Here is a 15,410-nt window from a genome sequence, read left to right on the forward strand (position 1 = left end):
TGGGGTAACTTGGTACACCCACCTGCGGTACACACAAGGATTAAGATGTTATGAAGGATTTAAATGAAGCGTGTGTTCAGCCAGGTAAACTTGACTAAGGATGCGTGTAAAGGTCTGAGTAGGACCACCGTGGTTCACCTCCTGCACATCCGTTTTACAGCAAAAATAGTTGACAAACGCTGGCGAAGTGACGGACTGGGAAAATTTGATCTGAGAATATTGTTATGAGAAACTTAGTGGTGTTCGCATTGTACGGTGACCGCGAGTTGAAATTTGTTTTGTGGAAGGACCAAAAAGCTATTTAAGCAATAACTACAGTGTTTTTCCACAGCTAGCGACATCTATAAACAAACTCCTAGTTTTGAAAATAAACACAAGTTTATGATTATGAAGACACCGATAAAGTGCGATATAGTAGAGTATTGGTAACTGGCTCTTCAACAACCCTCTCCGGTGAGTAGCTATCTTTTGGTCAACCTGAAAGCTAAACGTGGTGATCATTTTAGAGGTGAAAGTTTATAGCCAAATTTATTTTTCTTGTGCACTGCAGACACGGCCGGTGTCGTAGGCTAATTTTAACCCACAGTCGTGCTTTTAATTTTGCATTGTTGGAGCAAGTTGGTGTTATTACATCAGTGACACAGGCATCGTGCTGTAAATTCATTATCGGACATCACTTCCATTCTCCCTAGATTACAGTAATAGTCGTATGAATTTTATTCACATACAGTAATTCAGTAAATTATACTCTATAATTTCTTCACCATAAGCATCTATCGAAAACTTGTTTTGTTGCTAGTAAAAATAAATAGTGTTCATCTAAGTGTTTATTATATCTGTAATAAAAATGCAATTGCATTTGATGTCACGCACAACTCAGTTACTGCTGCATAAGTTTAACAAATATTTGTTTTTTACTATATTATAAATAATGTCCAACACCATACAGAGTCTAGTGCAACACAACACCAAGCAACTTTAAGAGTAACACTAATATTTGCAGTCCATTAGCAAGACTTGGTAAAAATATTGTAAATATTTACTGAAATTCTCTGAATTGGAACAAGAAAATTACCATTAAAGAAAACCTAAACACTCGTGGGTGTTATGGTCGACCAGTTAACGTCCGCAACACAATAAAACTATTGAATTAATAAAAGCCAACATGAAACACTTAACTGAAACATAAAAACTTAACTCCCGTTATTAACAGCAACAGGATGTACTCACAAAGACCACCCTAAAGTAATTAAAAACATTCAGGTCAATAAATAAACGAACAGTTCCAAGCATCATGTAGCTACAGGGCCATGCTACAGTAATTACAGATATACATAACAAAAAACAAGACAGATATTTAACGAGTAAACACACCGGTATCATCGTAGTTGTGATGGGTTATAATACTGAGCCTTGCTTTATCCGGGAGCAGAGTTTAGAGTATATTTTTTCTTGCCTGCATCTTACTAACACTGCTGACCGTTCAGTACTGGAAACCTCGCGGTGGTAATGTCAGGTACTGAGATAAATCAAGGCTGTAGCGATGATAGCTTTAAGGTTAGGTTAGGTTAGGTTAGGTTAGTTTAGGCTAGGTTAGGTTAGTTTAGGCTAGGTTAGGTTAGTTTAGGCTAGTTTAGGTTAGGTTAGGTTAGTTTAGGCTAGTTTAGGTTAGGTTAGGTTAGGTTAGTTTAGGCTAGTTTAGGTTAGGTTAGGTTAGTTTAGGCTAGTTTAGGTTCGGTAGCTCAGTGATAACAATGCTTTCTCCTCTGTCATTCATTTACATATATATTTCATCTCATCCTCTCTCCCCAATTCCCCCTCCTCCTTCCCTCCCTCCCCTTGAGTAATTCACATAACTAATAGTATTCCTGTTGGCCAAACCAGGCGAGATTAGATCTGTTCCACATCTGTGCTCTGTTAACCCCACGTTTGTTGTGGATGAACCGCTCTGGGCTTCCTGCTCCACAATTCTCTCTCCTTTGCTTTCTCCTTTGTTATTCACTATCTCTCTTATATCTTTCTTCTTATATTCCTTATCTTCCTCTACTTCTCCTTCCCTTCGTTGGTGTTGTCAATGGTCTCCTGTGTGGACGTTATCCTCTACACCTCAGTATGTGTTCTAACCATTCCATTTTAGTCCTCACTCTCTCGCCTTCCTCATTCACCCCATCATAGGTTCCTGAGAACGATGGCTTAAACCTTGAGGGTAATGGTTTAAACCTAGAGAACGATGGTTTAAACCTTGAGAACGGTGGTTTAAACCTTGAGAACGGTGGTTTAAACCTAGTGAACGATGGTTTAAACCTTGAGAACGGTGGTTTAAACCTTGAGAACGGTGGTTTAAACCTAAAATACTACATCATCGCCCAAAACTCACAAAAGTTTATGGAGTTTGTGGTAGTTTGAGTGGACCTGAGATAATGACTCCTTGGGAAGGGAGGGTGGGAGGGAGGTTTGGGTCTTCAGGAGGAGGGGGTTAATGGTACCGGTACACCATTAATTATCTAGTTTAACATTATATAACCATTAAATATTTAGTTTTCATTTTAGCGAGTTTCCTTATATTTAATTTATACGTAGTTAACTAATCTCTTCACTCACAACACTCTATGAAACATCGACAAAAAGGCATCATATATCAAGTACAATTTTCTTCACAAATGTCTTTATTATAAGGTTATATTCTAAACTTCACATTAATCAGTGTTACTTCACGATTCACAACCATTGAAATCCATTAATTATCCATATTGTGAAAATTTTGACAGATATGAATTTCGATAAGATTGTGTGAAATGGAGGGAGCAGCAACATTATCCATAACCTGGTCTTAGTCTTCTCACGTTAGGCACGGTGTTAGCTGGTGGCAACAACTCCTCTACTGTGGTCTTCTCTGCGCATTGACATACAAATTGTTAGCTAGTGGCAACGTAATCACGCCCTTTCCATAGTCTTCTCATTGACGCGGTGTTGGCTAGTGGCAACGTATCCATAACTTCTACTGTGGTCTTCTACCATTGACTAAGCATAATTTAGCTAATTAACTGGCGTGTATCCATAACCTAGTGTAGTCTTCTCCACGTTGACCGGTGTTCGCTTCAGTAACATATCACCTCTTCTAGTGTAATTCTTCTCGCTGACATGGTGTTAGCTAATACTTAACGTATCCATAACCTAATTATGGTCTTTACCGTTGACAGGTGTTAGCTAGTGGCAACGTATCCCTCTTTCTAGTGTAGTCTTCTCACGTTGACACGGTGTTACTAGTAGCATGTCCCTGTTTCTAATTGGTCTTCCTCACGTTGACCGCGATTGTTTAGCTGGTAACATGGCGTATCTCTTTCTAGTGTAGTCTTCTCATGTTGACATGGTGTTGTTGGCTGGTGGCGGCGTATCCGCAACCTGGTGTAGTCTTCTCACGTTGACATGGTGTTGTTGGCTAGTAACTGGCGTCCTGCTCTAGTGTAGTCTCGTTGACGCGGGTGTTGTTGTGGTAACTGTATCCTGCTTTCTAGTGTAGTCTTCTCACGTTGACACGGTGTTAGCTTCAGTGACGCTCCTGGCTCATCCTCTCATTCTTCTCATGTTAACCTGGTGTTTAGCTGGTGGCAGCGTATCCATAACCTGGTGTAATGACAATTGTTGGCTAGCAATATCCCGCCTAGTCCTAGTCTTCTCATGTTGGCATGGTGTTAGCTAGTGGCAGCGTATCCATAACCTAGTGTAGTCTTCCGTTGACATGATCATTACTTCATTATACAACGTATCCATATTATTCGATGTAGTCTTCTCACGTTGACGGTGATAAGCTAGTATATCCTCTTTTACTGTGTAGTCTTCTCACGTTGACCGGTGTTAGCTAGTGGCGTATCCACTCTACTGTAGTCTTCTCGTATTGACACTGTGTTAGCTGGTAACTGGCGACAATCCATAACCTAATTGTAGTCTTCTCTACATTGACATGGTGTTAGCTAGTGGCAATATCGCTCGTGGTCTTCCTGATTGATATGGTATTGGCTAAATGCTAACGTATCCACCCTTTAGTGTAGTCTTCTCACGTTGACATGGTGTTAGCTAGTGGCAACATATCCACCAGCTCTACTGCAGTCTTCTCACGTTGACACTGTGACGGCTGAGTGGCAACGTATCCTCTTCCTAATTCTCAAAATCTTCTCACGTTGACATGGTGTTAGCTAGTGGCAACGTATCCACTTCTTCCTGGTGTGGTCTTCTCACGTTGACGCTTAATTGGTAGCTGGTATAACGTATCCACCTTTCTGTAGTCGATCCTTCTCACGTTGACTTGGTCGTAGCTGAGTGGCAGCGTATCCTCAACCTACTGTGGTGGCTACTCATCTGACACTGTGTTAGCTAGTGGCAACGTATCCCTCTCTACTGTAGTCTTCTCACGTTGACATTATGTTAGCTAGTGGCAACGTATCCTCTGTACAGTCTTCTGCATTATTTTTTTTTTTTGCATGGTGTTAGCTGGTGGCAGCATCATCCTATAACCTGTAGTCTTCACATTGACACGGTGTTAGCTAGTATGCCTTGTCATCACCTTCTAGTCTTCTCGTATTGACACTGTGTTGGCTAGTGGCAACATGCATATAACCTACTGTTCTTCTCACGTATTTAGCTAGTAGCAACGTATCCTCTTTCTCACCAGTATTTCTCACGTTGACATTGTGTTAGCTGGTAGCAACCTTGTCACTTGCTGTAGTCTTCTCATTTCTGACACTGTATTGCTGGTAGCAGCATTGAGGTCCTGATATTACAATGGGGTGTGAATCCGCTAACTAACCTAATGAAAACGCAGTGAGTATGAATACGTTGCCACTGGCTAACACCATCAACGTGAAACTGCAATGGACCCATGAATACTAACACCATGTCAACGTGAAAGGCTGTTGCTAGCTATCGTGAAACTTACAATGGAATTATGAATTTTACTAACTTACTGTGTCGCGTATTACCTCTTCTACGTTAATGTGCAGCTGGTTGCTTACATCTAATCATAACCTAGTGGTCTTCATATTTGACATGGTGGCTAGTGGCAGCACATCCATAACCTACTGTGGTCTTCTCATATTTGAAATGAGTGTTGGCTAGTAGCGCGTATCCATAACCTACTGTAGTCTTCCTCATGTTGAAATGGTGTTGGCTGGTAGCAGCGTATCCATATACCTACTGTAAATCTATACTCACGTTGACCGGTGTTAGCTGAGTGGCAGCATATCCTGCTTCTCACCTTGGTCTTCTCTGCGTTGACACTGCGTGGTGGCTCGTGTGGCGTATCCATAACCTACTGTAGTCTTCTCACGTTGACACTGTGTTAGCTAGTGGCAACGTATCCATAACCTACTGTAGTCTTCTCACGTTGACACTGTGTTAGCTGAGTGGCAGCATTATCCCTCTTCTAGTGTAGTCTTCTCCGCAATGGCACGGTGTTGGCCTAAGAGTGGCAGCGTGTATCCATAACCTAGTGTAGTCTTCTCGTATTGACATAAATTTGGCCAGTGGCAGCGTGTCATAACCTACTGTGGTCTTCTCATGTTGAAATAAATGGGTAGCTAGTGTAGCGGCCATCAACAACTTCCACCATGTAGTCTTCTCCTTGGTGGCGAAATGGTGTTGGCTAATTAGCAGCAATAATATCCATAACCTCTGGTCTTCTCCGTTGACCGCGATTGTTGCTTCCATCAGCAGCGTGTATCCTGCTCTTGGTCTTCTCCGCGTTAGCCTGTGTTCCAGCTGTGGCAACGTATCCGCAACTACTGTAGTCTTCATTGACACTGTGTTAGCTAGTGGCAACGTATCCCTCTCTTCCATGAGTCTTCTCCGTTGACATTGGCGGTAGCCTAAATACAGCACATCATCATAACCTAATTAGTCTTCTCACGTTGACATAGGTATTAGCTAGTGGCAACGTATCCGCAACCTACTGTAGTCTTCTCACGTTGACATGGTGTTAACTGGTAGCAGCTTATTCCATAACCTAGTATGGTCTTCTCATTGACACTGTAATGTTAGCTAGTGGCAGCGTATCCTAACCTACTGTGAGTCTTCTCACGTTGTCTTGGTGTTGGCTAGTGGCAGCGTATCCATAACCTGTGATCTTCACTAAAATTTGACATGGTGTTGGCTATGGTAGCTGGCGTGTCCATAACTACTGGTCTTCTCCGTTGACACTGTGTTGTGGCTGGTAGCTAGCGTGTCCCTCTTTCTAGTGTAGTCTTCTCCGTTGACGCCGGTGTGACAGCTGGTAGACGGCGTATCCATAACTCTGTGGTCTTCTCTGTTAGCCTGGTGGTAGCTGGTAGCGTATCGCAACCTACTGTGGTCTTCTCGTTGACACTGTGTTAGCTGGTGGCGAAAGCGTATCCATAACCTAGTGTAGTCTTCCATGTTGACACTGTATGTTAGCTAATTGGCAACGTATCCTAATGTAAGTCTTCTCCGTTGACATGGTGTTATTAGCTAGTGGCAACGTAATCCTGTTTCTGTAGTCTTCTCGTATTGACATGGTGTTAATGAGTGCAGCATATCCATAACCTACTGTAGTCTTCTCACGTTGGCATGGTGATAGCTGGTAGCCGCGTATCCATAACTAGTGTATTGGTCTTCTTTCACGTTGAGCGCGGTGTTGGCTAGTGGCAGCATTATCCATAACTTTCCCCTAGTGTAGTCTTCCTCATGTTGACATGGCGTTGTAAAGCTGAGTGGCAACGTATCCGCAACCTACTGTAGTCTTCTGCGCGACGGCTGGTGTAGCTAGTGGCAAGCGTATCCGCTAACTAGTGTAGTCTTCTCCCCACGTTGACACGGTGTTAGCTGGTGGCAACGTATCCATAACCCTAGTGTGATCTTCTCGTTGACATGGTGTTAGCTAGTGGCAGCGTATCCTGCTTTACTGTAGTCTTCTCCGGTGACACTGTGAGTAGCTAGTGGCCGCGTATCCCTCTCTTTCCCCTAGTATGTAATCTTCTCCGTTGACACGGTGTTAGCTAGTGGCAACGTATCCGCCAACAATTGTAGTCTTCTCACGTTGACATAGTGTTAGCTAGTGGCAACATGTCCGCAACTTCTGTAGTCTTCTCACGTTGACACTGTGTGTTAGCTAGTAGCTTTAGCGTATCCCTCTTCCTAATTTGTAGTCTTCTCCGTTGACATCAATTCGTAGCTAGTGGCAACGTATCCATAACTTCTGTAGTCTTCTCCCGTTGACACGGTGTTGGCTGGTGGCAACGTATCCTGTTTCTGTAGTCTTCTCACGTTGACACTGTGTTAGCTGTTGGCAACGTATCCTCTTCTGTAGTCTTCCTCCCACGTTAATACGGTGTTAGCTAGTGGCAGCAGCTATCCACTGCTACTGGTCTTCTCACGTTGACACTGTGTTGGCTAGTGGCAACGTATCCACACCTTCTAATTATGTAGTCTTCTCACGTTGACATGAGGTGTTAGCTGGTGGCAGCGTATCCGCCGACCTGCTGGTCTTCACGTTGACGCGGTGTTAGCTGAGTGGCAGCATAACCACTGGTGGCTGCATTTGACTTTTCATGTTTAGCTTCAGTGGCAGCGTGTCCCTTCTGGTGTAGTCTTCTCACGTTGTCTTGGTGTTGGCCATTGTATCCCTTAACTTTATTTGTAGTCTACTCCATTGTGTAGTGTTAGCTGGTAGCAACGTATCCATATTTCCCTAGTGTGAGTCTTCTCACGTTGTCATGGTGTTTAGCTGGTGGCAGCGTATCCGCGACCTACTGCTGGTCTTCTCCACGTTGAGCATGGTGTTATTTCCAGTGGTGACGTATCGCAACCTATGGTCTTCTGCGTTGACATAGTGTTAGCTAAGGCGCCGCATATCCACCTTCTGTAGTCTTCTCACGTTGACACTGTGTTAGCTAGTGGCAGCGTATCCTCTTCCTAGTGTAGTCTTCTCACGTTGTCGCCAAGGTGTTAACTGGTAGCAGCGTATCCATAACTACTAAGTACAGTATTTGCTCACGTTGTCATGTGAATTGACTAGCTGGTGGCACGGCATATCCACATTTCCTAGTGTGAATTCTCGTTGTCATGGTGTTAGCTAGTGGCGCGTATCACTCGACCTACTGTGGTCTTCTCGTTGACGCCAATTGACCGCAGGCGGCAGCGTATCCGCAACCTACTGTAGTCTTCTCACGTTGACATGGTGTTAGCTAGTGGCGGCGTATCCATAACTTTCTGTGAGTCTTCCCTGCGTTGTTGACATGGTGTTGGCTGGCGGCAACGTATCCCTGCTGCCTTGGTCTTTCTCGTATTGTAGTGTTAAATAAACAACTTAGCGTATCCTCTCAACCCTAATTGTAGTGTACCAGCTGTTGACACTGTGTTCGCTTTGGTGGCAGCGTGTCCCTCAACCTACCTTGGTCTTCTCCTTGTGTGACACGGTGTTAGCTAGTGGCAACGTATCCATAACTTCTACTGTAGTCTTCCTCACGTTGACATATGGGTGCTAGCTGGTAGCGTATCCTGCTCTGTAATCTTCTCATGTTGACACTGTGTTGGCTAGTGACGCTCGTCCCACACACCTACTGTGGTCATACTCATGACCTGACACAGTGTTAGCTAGTGGCAACGTATCCCTCTTTCTGTAGTCTTCGTTGACGCGGGTGTTGGCTAGTACAGCGTATCCATAACTACTGTAGTCTTCTCATGTTGGCTTGCTGTGTTAGCTAGTGGCAACGTATCCACTAACCTCCATTATGTAGTCTTCTCACGTTGACGCCAATTGTTAGCTAGTGGCAGCGTGTCCATAACCTAGTGTAGTCTTCTCATGTTGACACTGTCCTTCGCTAAATACGGCGGCAGTATCCTCTAACACTACTGTAGTCTTCTCATGTTGACACGAAGGAATTGTTGGCTAGAGGCAACGTATCCGCAACACTACTGTAGTCTTCTCACGTTAAATGGTGTTGGCTGGTAGCAGCATGTCCCCCAAGTGTAGTCTTCTCATGTTGACACCAATGGTATTGGTGGCAACGGCTACTATCCCTCTTTCTCGCGCCCGATGCTTCTCGTATTTGACCTGTATGTTGCTGGTGGCAACGTATCCACTGTTTTGGTACCAGATCTTCTCCATGTTGTTGACACCGCTCATTTAGCTAGGCGGCAACGTGTCCCTCGCTCTGATGTAAAGTCTTCATCGATGACACTGTGTTAGCTGGTAGCAACGACAATATAACCTGTGTGGTCTTCTTTCTGTGTTGACGCTGGTGTTGGCTAGTGGCAACCGTATCCATAACCTAGTGTAGTCTTCTCCATTCGACTGTAGGTATTTAGCTGGTGGCAACAATATCCATAACCTAATTAGCGGTCTTCTCATGTTGTACTGTCATTTGCTGGCTATACTTAGTATCCGCAACTTCTTCGATCTTCTATGTTGACACTGTGTTGCTTTGTTGGCAACGTATCCCTATCTTCTCGCTTATTTGACATGAACGTGCCTTCATGCGCGACGTATCCCACTTAACCCTAGTGTGGTCTTCATGTTGACTTTGGTGTTAGCTAGTGGCAACGTATCCATAACACTGTAGTCTTCATAGTGGCACAGTTCTCCTCCACACTACACTAAATATCATAAAGGAATAACTGCAGTGCAATATACGTGTGAGTGAAGCTTACACGTTGTATTTACTCGCTTTGTGTACCGGATGCGAGAGAATAATTTACATGAATCTTATATACCTGTGTGTGTGTGTGTGTGTGTGTGTGTATGTGTGTGTGTGTGTGTGACGGTAATGACTAAACCAGTGGGGCGAGTAATGACTAGAGGTGAGGTAAACATTGTCGACTTAATGTGTGTGTGTGTGTGTGTGTGTGTGTGTGTGTGTGTGTGTGTGTGTGTGTGTGTGTGTGTGTGTGTGGCAGAAAGGGACTTAAGGGTTTACAGATGGACACAAAAGTTATTTATATTTTTATTTTATATTTTATTTTTATTTATTAATGTACTGTTGTTGTTTAAACGTTTAGTTACATTTTTCTGGCGATAAATGATCTTTTCTAATGGGTCTGGGGGTGGGGCGGAGGGGGGGGAGGGAGGTTGGGAGGGAGGGAGGGGTGGGGGTGGGGGGTGGGGTGGGGGGATTGGAGGATAGGAATCGAATCCATCCCAAACAATTCTATTTTACCTTTGAGTTAAAACGTGAGACTTAACTACGACACGATAAAGATGGATTCTCAAAAACTCTTTCTAAATTGGCAATAATTTTTTTTTTTTACCTTAAATGAATAATGCTCCAATGCTCCATCTCTCCAGTTTAATCCTTTCACAGAGGATCAGTGATGAGAAAGTAAACATCGTCATTGTCATTTTCATCATCATCGTCTTTGTCGTCTTTCCTCTTCATGATAAGTTGAATGAGATTTTAAAAGTTGCTCTTGCATAAATTATCTCAAGTTTGTGTTTATGTTTTAAGACACACACACCACACACACACACACACACACATTATCTGACCTCTCTCTCTCTCTCTCTCTCTCTCTGCCTTTTTCTTTTCTCACTCCCATTCTCTCTCTTTCCTCTATCGCGTTCTCTTCCGCATCTTTCTCTCTCTCTCTCTTCTCCCTCTCTCACCTATATCTCCTTTTGACAGTGTTGGACTTGCTAGTATGACGGCATTGGACTTGATGGTGCATGACTTGAAAACATTGGACTTGGACGCTAATGGACTTGGAATGTTTCGGACTTAACTTTGGACTTGGAAAAACTCGGGCTTGCACTCGTTGGACTTGGAAAAAATGTTCGGACTTTCACCTCGTTGGACTTGAAAATGTTGGACTTGTACTCGTTGGACTTGAAAAATTTCGGACTTGTACCGTTGGACGGAAAATTTCGGACTTTCACTCGTTGGACTTGAAAATATACGAGTTAAAAACACTGGACTTGATAATATCAGACGTTGGATTTAGCAGATTACATATACAGTATATTACATCATATATCTGTTCTTGGAATATAGTAGGAAAAAGTCCAATTTGGGGATGGGGGTGAAGGGGTGGAGAAACAGCTGTCATATATTTTGTTGTAGAAGATGAGGAGGAAAATATTATTGAAAAACGTCCAGTGAGGAGATAGAGTAATTTGTCTCGGTGAAGTATTGCTCAGTTGTGTGTGGGGTGGAAATATTGATCGCTTGTGTGTGTGTGTGGGGGGGAATACTTACTGTTTGTGTATGGGGGGAGGAATATTGCTCAGTTGTGTGTGGGGGAATGTGTGTGGAATACCTGTTTGTGTATGGGGGGAATATTGCTCAGTTGTGTGTGTGTGGGAGGAAGATTGACTATTTGTGTGTTATTTATTATACAGTATATGTATCCCATTTATTTTATCTCTTTACGTGTTTATGCATTAATTCACTCATTCTTTATTTGGGGAGGGGAAGGGGAAGGAGGGAAGGGGGGAAGTCATCTTGGTAAAACGGTGACCATCAGTTTTATCTCCTCTGATGTCTGGGTTACTTGGAGAGGGGAGGAGAGGGAAGGGAGAGGGGTGGGGAGAGGAAGGGAGAGGGAAGGGAGAGGAGAAGGATGATGGGAGGTGAATGAAGATTGGATGGTGAAGAGGAGAGAGGGTTGAGAGGGATAGGAGGGGAGAGAGGGTGGAGAGGGAAAGGCGGAGGAGAGGGTGAGAGGGGGAGGAGGAGAGAGGGGTGAGAGGGGAAAGGAGGTGAAGAGAGGGGTGAGAGGGGAAGGAGGGGAAGAGAGGGGTGAGAGGGAAAGGAAGAGGAGAGAGGGGTGAGAGGGAAAGAAGAGGAGAGAGGGGTGAGAGGAGAGGAGGAGAGAGAGGGTAGAGGAAAGGAAGAGGAGAAGAGAGGAGGGAAGGGAGAATTACGTGTGGTGACTGAAGATTGGATGGTCGAGAGGAGGAGGAGGGAAGGATGAGAGGGAAATAGAAGAGAGAAAGAGAGGGAGGAAAGAGAGAGAGAGAGAGAGAGGAGAGAGAGAGAGAGAGAGAGAGAGAGAGAGAGAGAGAGAGAGAGAGAGGTACAGTACATAGATAAGTTATAGACGGGTACAGTAATATATAAATAGACAGACAGATAGACAGTTAAGAAGACACTAAATATAAATGAAAATATGACGGAAATAGACAGAAAAATTGACTAACTAAAACAATAGCTGGTCACCTCTACACACACACACACACACACACACACACACACACACACACACACACACACACACACACACACACACACACACACACACACACACACAACACACACACACACACACACACACACACACACACCCTAGGTCCGAACACACCCAGGTTGTAGATTCCACGAAGCTCCTCGGCGTCACCATAGACAACAAACTAAATTGGAAACCACACGTCAGTGAAGTTGTCAAATCCTCCAGTTTCCGTCTCCACCTCCTCCGCCGACTCAAGTCCCTCGGAGTTCCTGCACCCGAGCTCCTCAGTGTTTACACAACATTCATACTTCCCAAGCTCACCTATGCCTCCCCCACCTGGTCTTCCTCCCTAAATGCCACACAACGTAAACACCTAGAAAAGTGCAAAAGAGGGCATGCAAGATTATCTTCCCCTTCCTACTCCACATATCAAGAAGCGCTCAACACACTGGACCCTTTCGACTCTCACTGACCATCACCACGACCTCATCTGCAAATTTGGTAAGAAGCTTACACCATCCCCGACACCGGCCCCTACTACCACCTGAGATCCCTGTCCGGAGAATTGCTGTTCGACACCACAACCGCATCCAGCCCATACGTGCACGAACTGATCGCTATAAGAACAGCCCAGTCCCAACCATTGTAAAAATTATCAATAACATGTAATAAATCAGTGTATTCACTCCTCGTAAACACTGCTCCCTACACTGTCACTATGTTGAAATGAACTGTATTTTGAGCTGATCCCCATCTAAGTTACTACATGTCTTATTTGTGTCACTTATGTCACTTGTATATTATTTGTAATTCGTAACCCATTCCCAAATATGTAACTGTATATTTTCAGCCTTCTGGCTGCAAGCTCTTTCAATAAACCGTTAATTATTATTATTATATTATTATTATTATTACACACACAACACACACACACACACACACACACACACACACAACACACACACACACACACACACACACACACACACACACACACACACACACACACACACACACACACACACACACCAGGGTCTTTAATTATCCGTTTAAATTACGCTAATGACGCAAACACACTAATTACAGGTGAGTGTATAATTAATAATTTACCTGGGCAGGAGTAGTACAGGTGTGGTAGACGGTACAGTAATTACTATGAGTGATGAGGCCATTCTAGGAGTGACGTCACGTGTAAACAAATGACGTCATCATAAGTATGTAAACAAATAGGTTTTGTTTTGTTATTCGTTTCTTTATTAGTCTCTCTCTCTCTCTCTCTCTCTCTCTCTCTCATCCACCTCTATATTTTTCTCTGGTCATTTATTGTCCTCCTACGTCTCCATTTTTCACTGTTCCTCACTTCCTCTCTCCCATTATCACTAAATCTCTTGCATCCCCATTATTATCTCCTTCCTCTATCTTCCTCTTCCATTATCTCTCGTATCTGATTTTTCCCTCTGCGTCCTTCTTCTCTTTCTCTCTCTTTTTGTCTGTCCCTGTGTCTCTTTCTCTATCTGTCTCGTTGTCTGTCTCTCTTCTCTTTTATGTTCTCTTTCTCTCTCTCTCTCTCTGTCTCTCTCTCTCTCTCTCTTTCTGTATCTCTCTCTACTCTGTCTTTGTCTCTATCCATCTCTCTCTTTTGTCTCTTTCTGTGTCTCTCGCTATGTCTCCCTCTCTCACCCTGTTTGGTCCCGGGTCAGGTCGCCAGCAGTAAGTGTCGACACATTCTTAATTGCATTTCAGGATCCTGTTCTCTCTTTCCTAATTTAATTACAAACTACCCCCACTGTCCTGTTAGTCTGGGGTGTACTCTTTATTGTACTCTAGGGGACTATTGTTGGTGTACTCTAGGGGACTATTGTTGGTGTACTCTGGGGGCTATTGTTGGTGTATTCTGGGGGCTATTTGGTGTATTCTAGGGGCTATTGTTGGTGTATTCTGAGGGCTATTGTTGGTGTATTCTGGGGCTATTGTTGGTGTATTCTAGGGGTCTATTGTTGGTGTATTCTGGGGCTATTGTTGGTGTATTCTGGGAGGGCTATTGTTGGTGTGTATTCTGGGGGCTATTGTTGGTGTACCGGGCTATTGTTGGTGTATTCTGGAGGGCTATTGTTGGTATTCTGGAGGGCTATTGTTGGTGTATTCTAGGGCTATTGTTGGTGTATTCTGAGGGTTATTGTTGGTATTCTAGGGCTATTGTTGGTGTATTCTGGGGGCTATTGTTGGTGTATTCTGGAGGGCTATTGTTGGTATTCTGGGGGCTATTGTTGGTGTACTCTGGGGTCTGTTGGTGTATTCTGGGGCTATTGTTGGTGTATTCTGGGCTATTGTTGGTGTATTCTGGGGCTATTGTTGGTGTACTCTGGGGTCTATTGTTGGTGTACTCTGGGGGCTATTGTTGGTGTATTCTAGGGGCTATTGTTGGTGTATTCTAGGGGCTATTGTTGGTGTACTCTGGGGTCTATTGTTGGTGTATTCTGGGGGCTATTGTTGGGTGTATTCTGGGGGCTATTGTTGGTGTATTCTAGAGTCTATTGTTGGTGTATTCTGGGGGGCTATTGTTGGTGTATTCTAGAGAGGGCTATTGTTGGTGTATTCTAGGGTCTATTGTTGGTGTATTCTGGGGGCTATTTCACTGTACTCTGGGGCTATTGCTACTGTACTCTAGGGAATTGTTACTTTACTCTAGGGGCTAGTGTTACTTCAGTCTATTCGCTTCTATTGTGTAGACTGAAGCTACTGTTACTAATATCTATTGCTATATTGAAGAGGTTAGTCTCCAGGGCTACTATTAACAAACAATAACAATAATAATAATAATAATAATAATAATAAAGATAATGATAATGATAATGATAATAACAACAATAACATAACATAACAATAATAATAATAATAACAATAACAATAATAATAATAATAATAATAATAATAATAATAATAATAAATATCGTAAATCATGTTCCAAAATAGATCATAAAATTTCATGCAGATGTGATTTTAACTAGACGAAAAACCTCTCACTATTTTTGTATTAATATTCACGTCAAGGGTCATTTACATAATCCCTCACATCTTTTTAGAACATTTTTAATTACTTAATGGCGCGCTTTTGTTGACACGGAAAATGTGGGTGGGTGATATTGGCTCAAGTTTATATCTCGTCTGTGTCATTTATAGCTGGAAAGTGCTAAAGCTATCATAGATTTTAAAAGCTATATCCTAAAAGAACTGTT

This window comes from Homarus americanus, unplaced genomic scaffold (assembly GCF_018991925.1).
Source record: "Homarus americanus isolate GMGI-L3 unplaced genomic scaffold, GMGI_Hamer_2.0 scaffold4896, whole genome shotgun sequence".
Classification (NCBI taxonomy): domain Eukaryota; kingdom Metazoa; phylum Arthropoda; class Malacostraca; order Decapoda; family Nephropidae; genus Homarus; species Homarus americanus.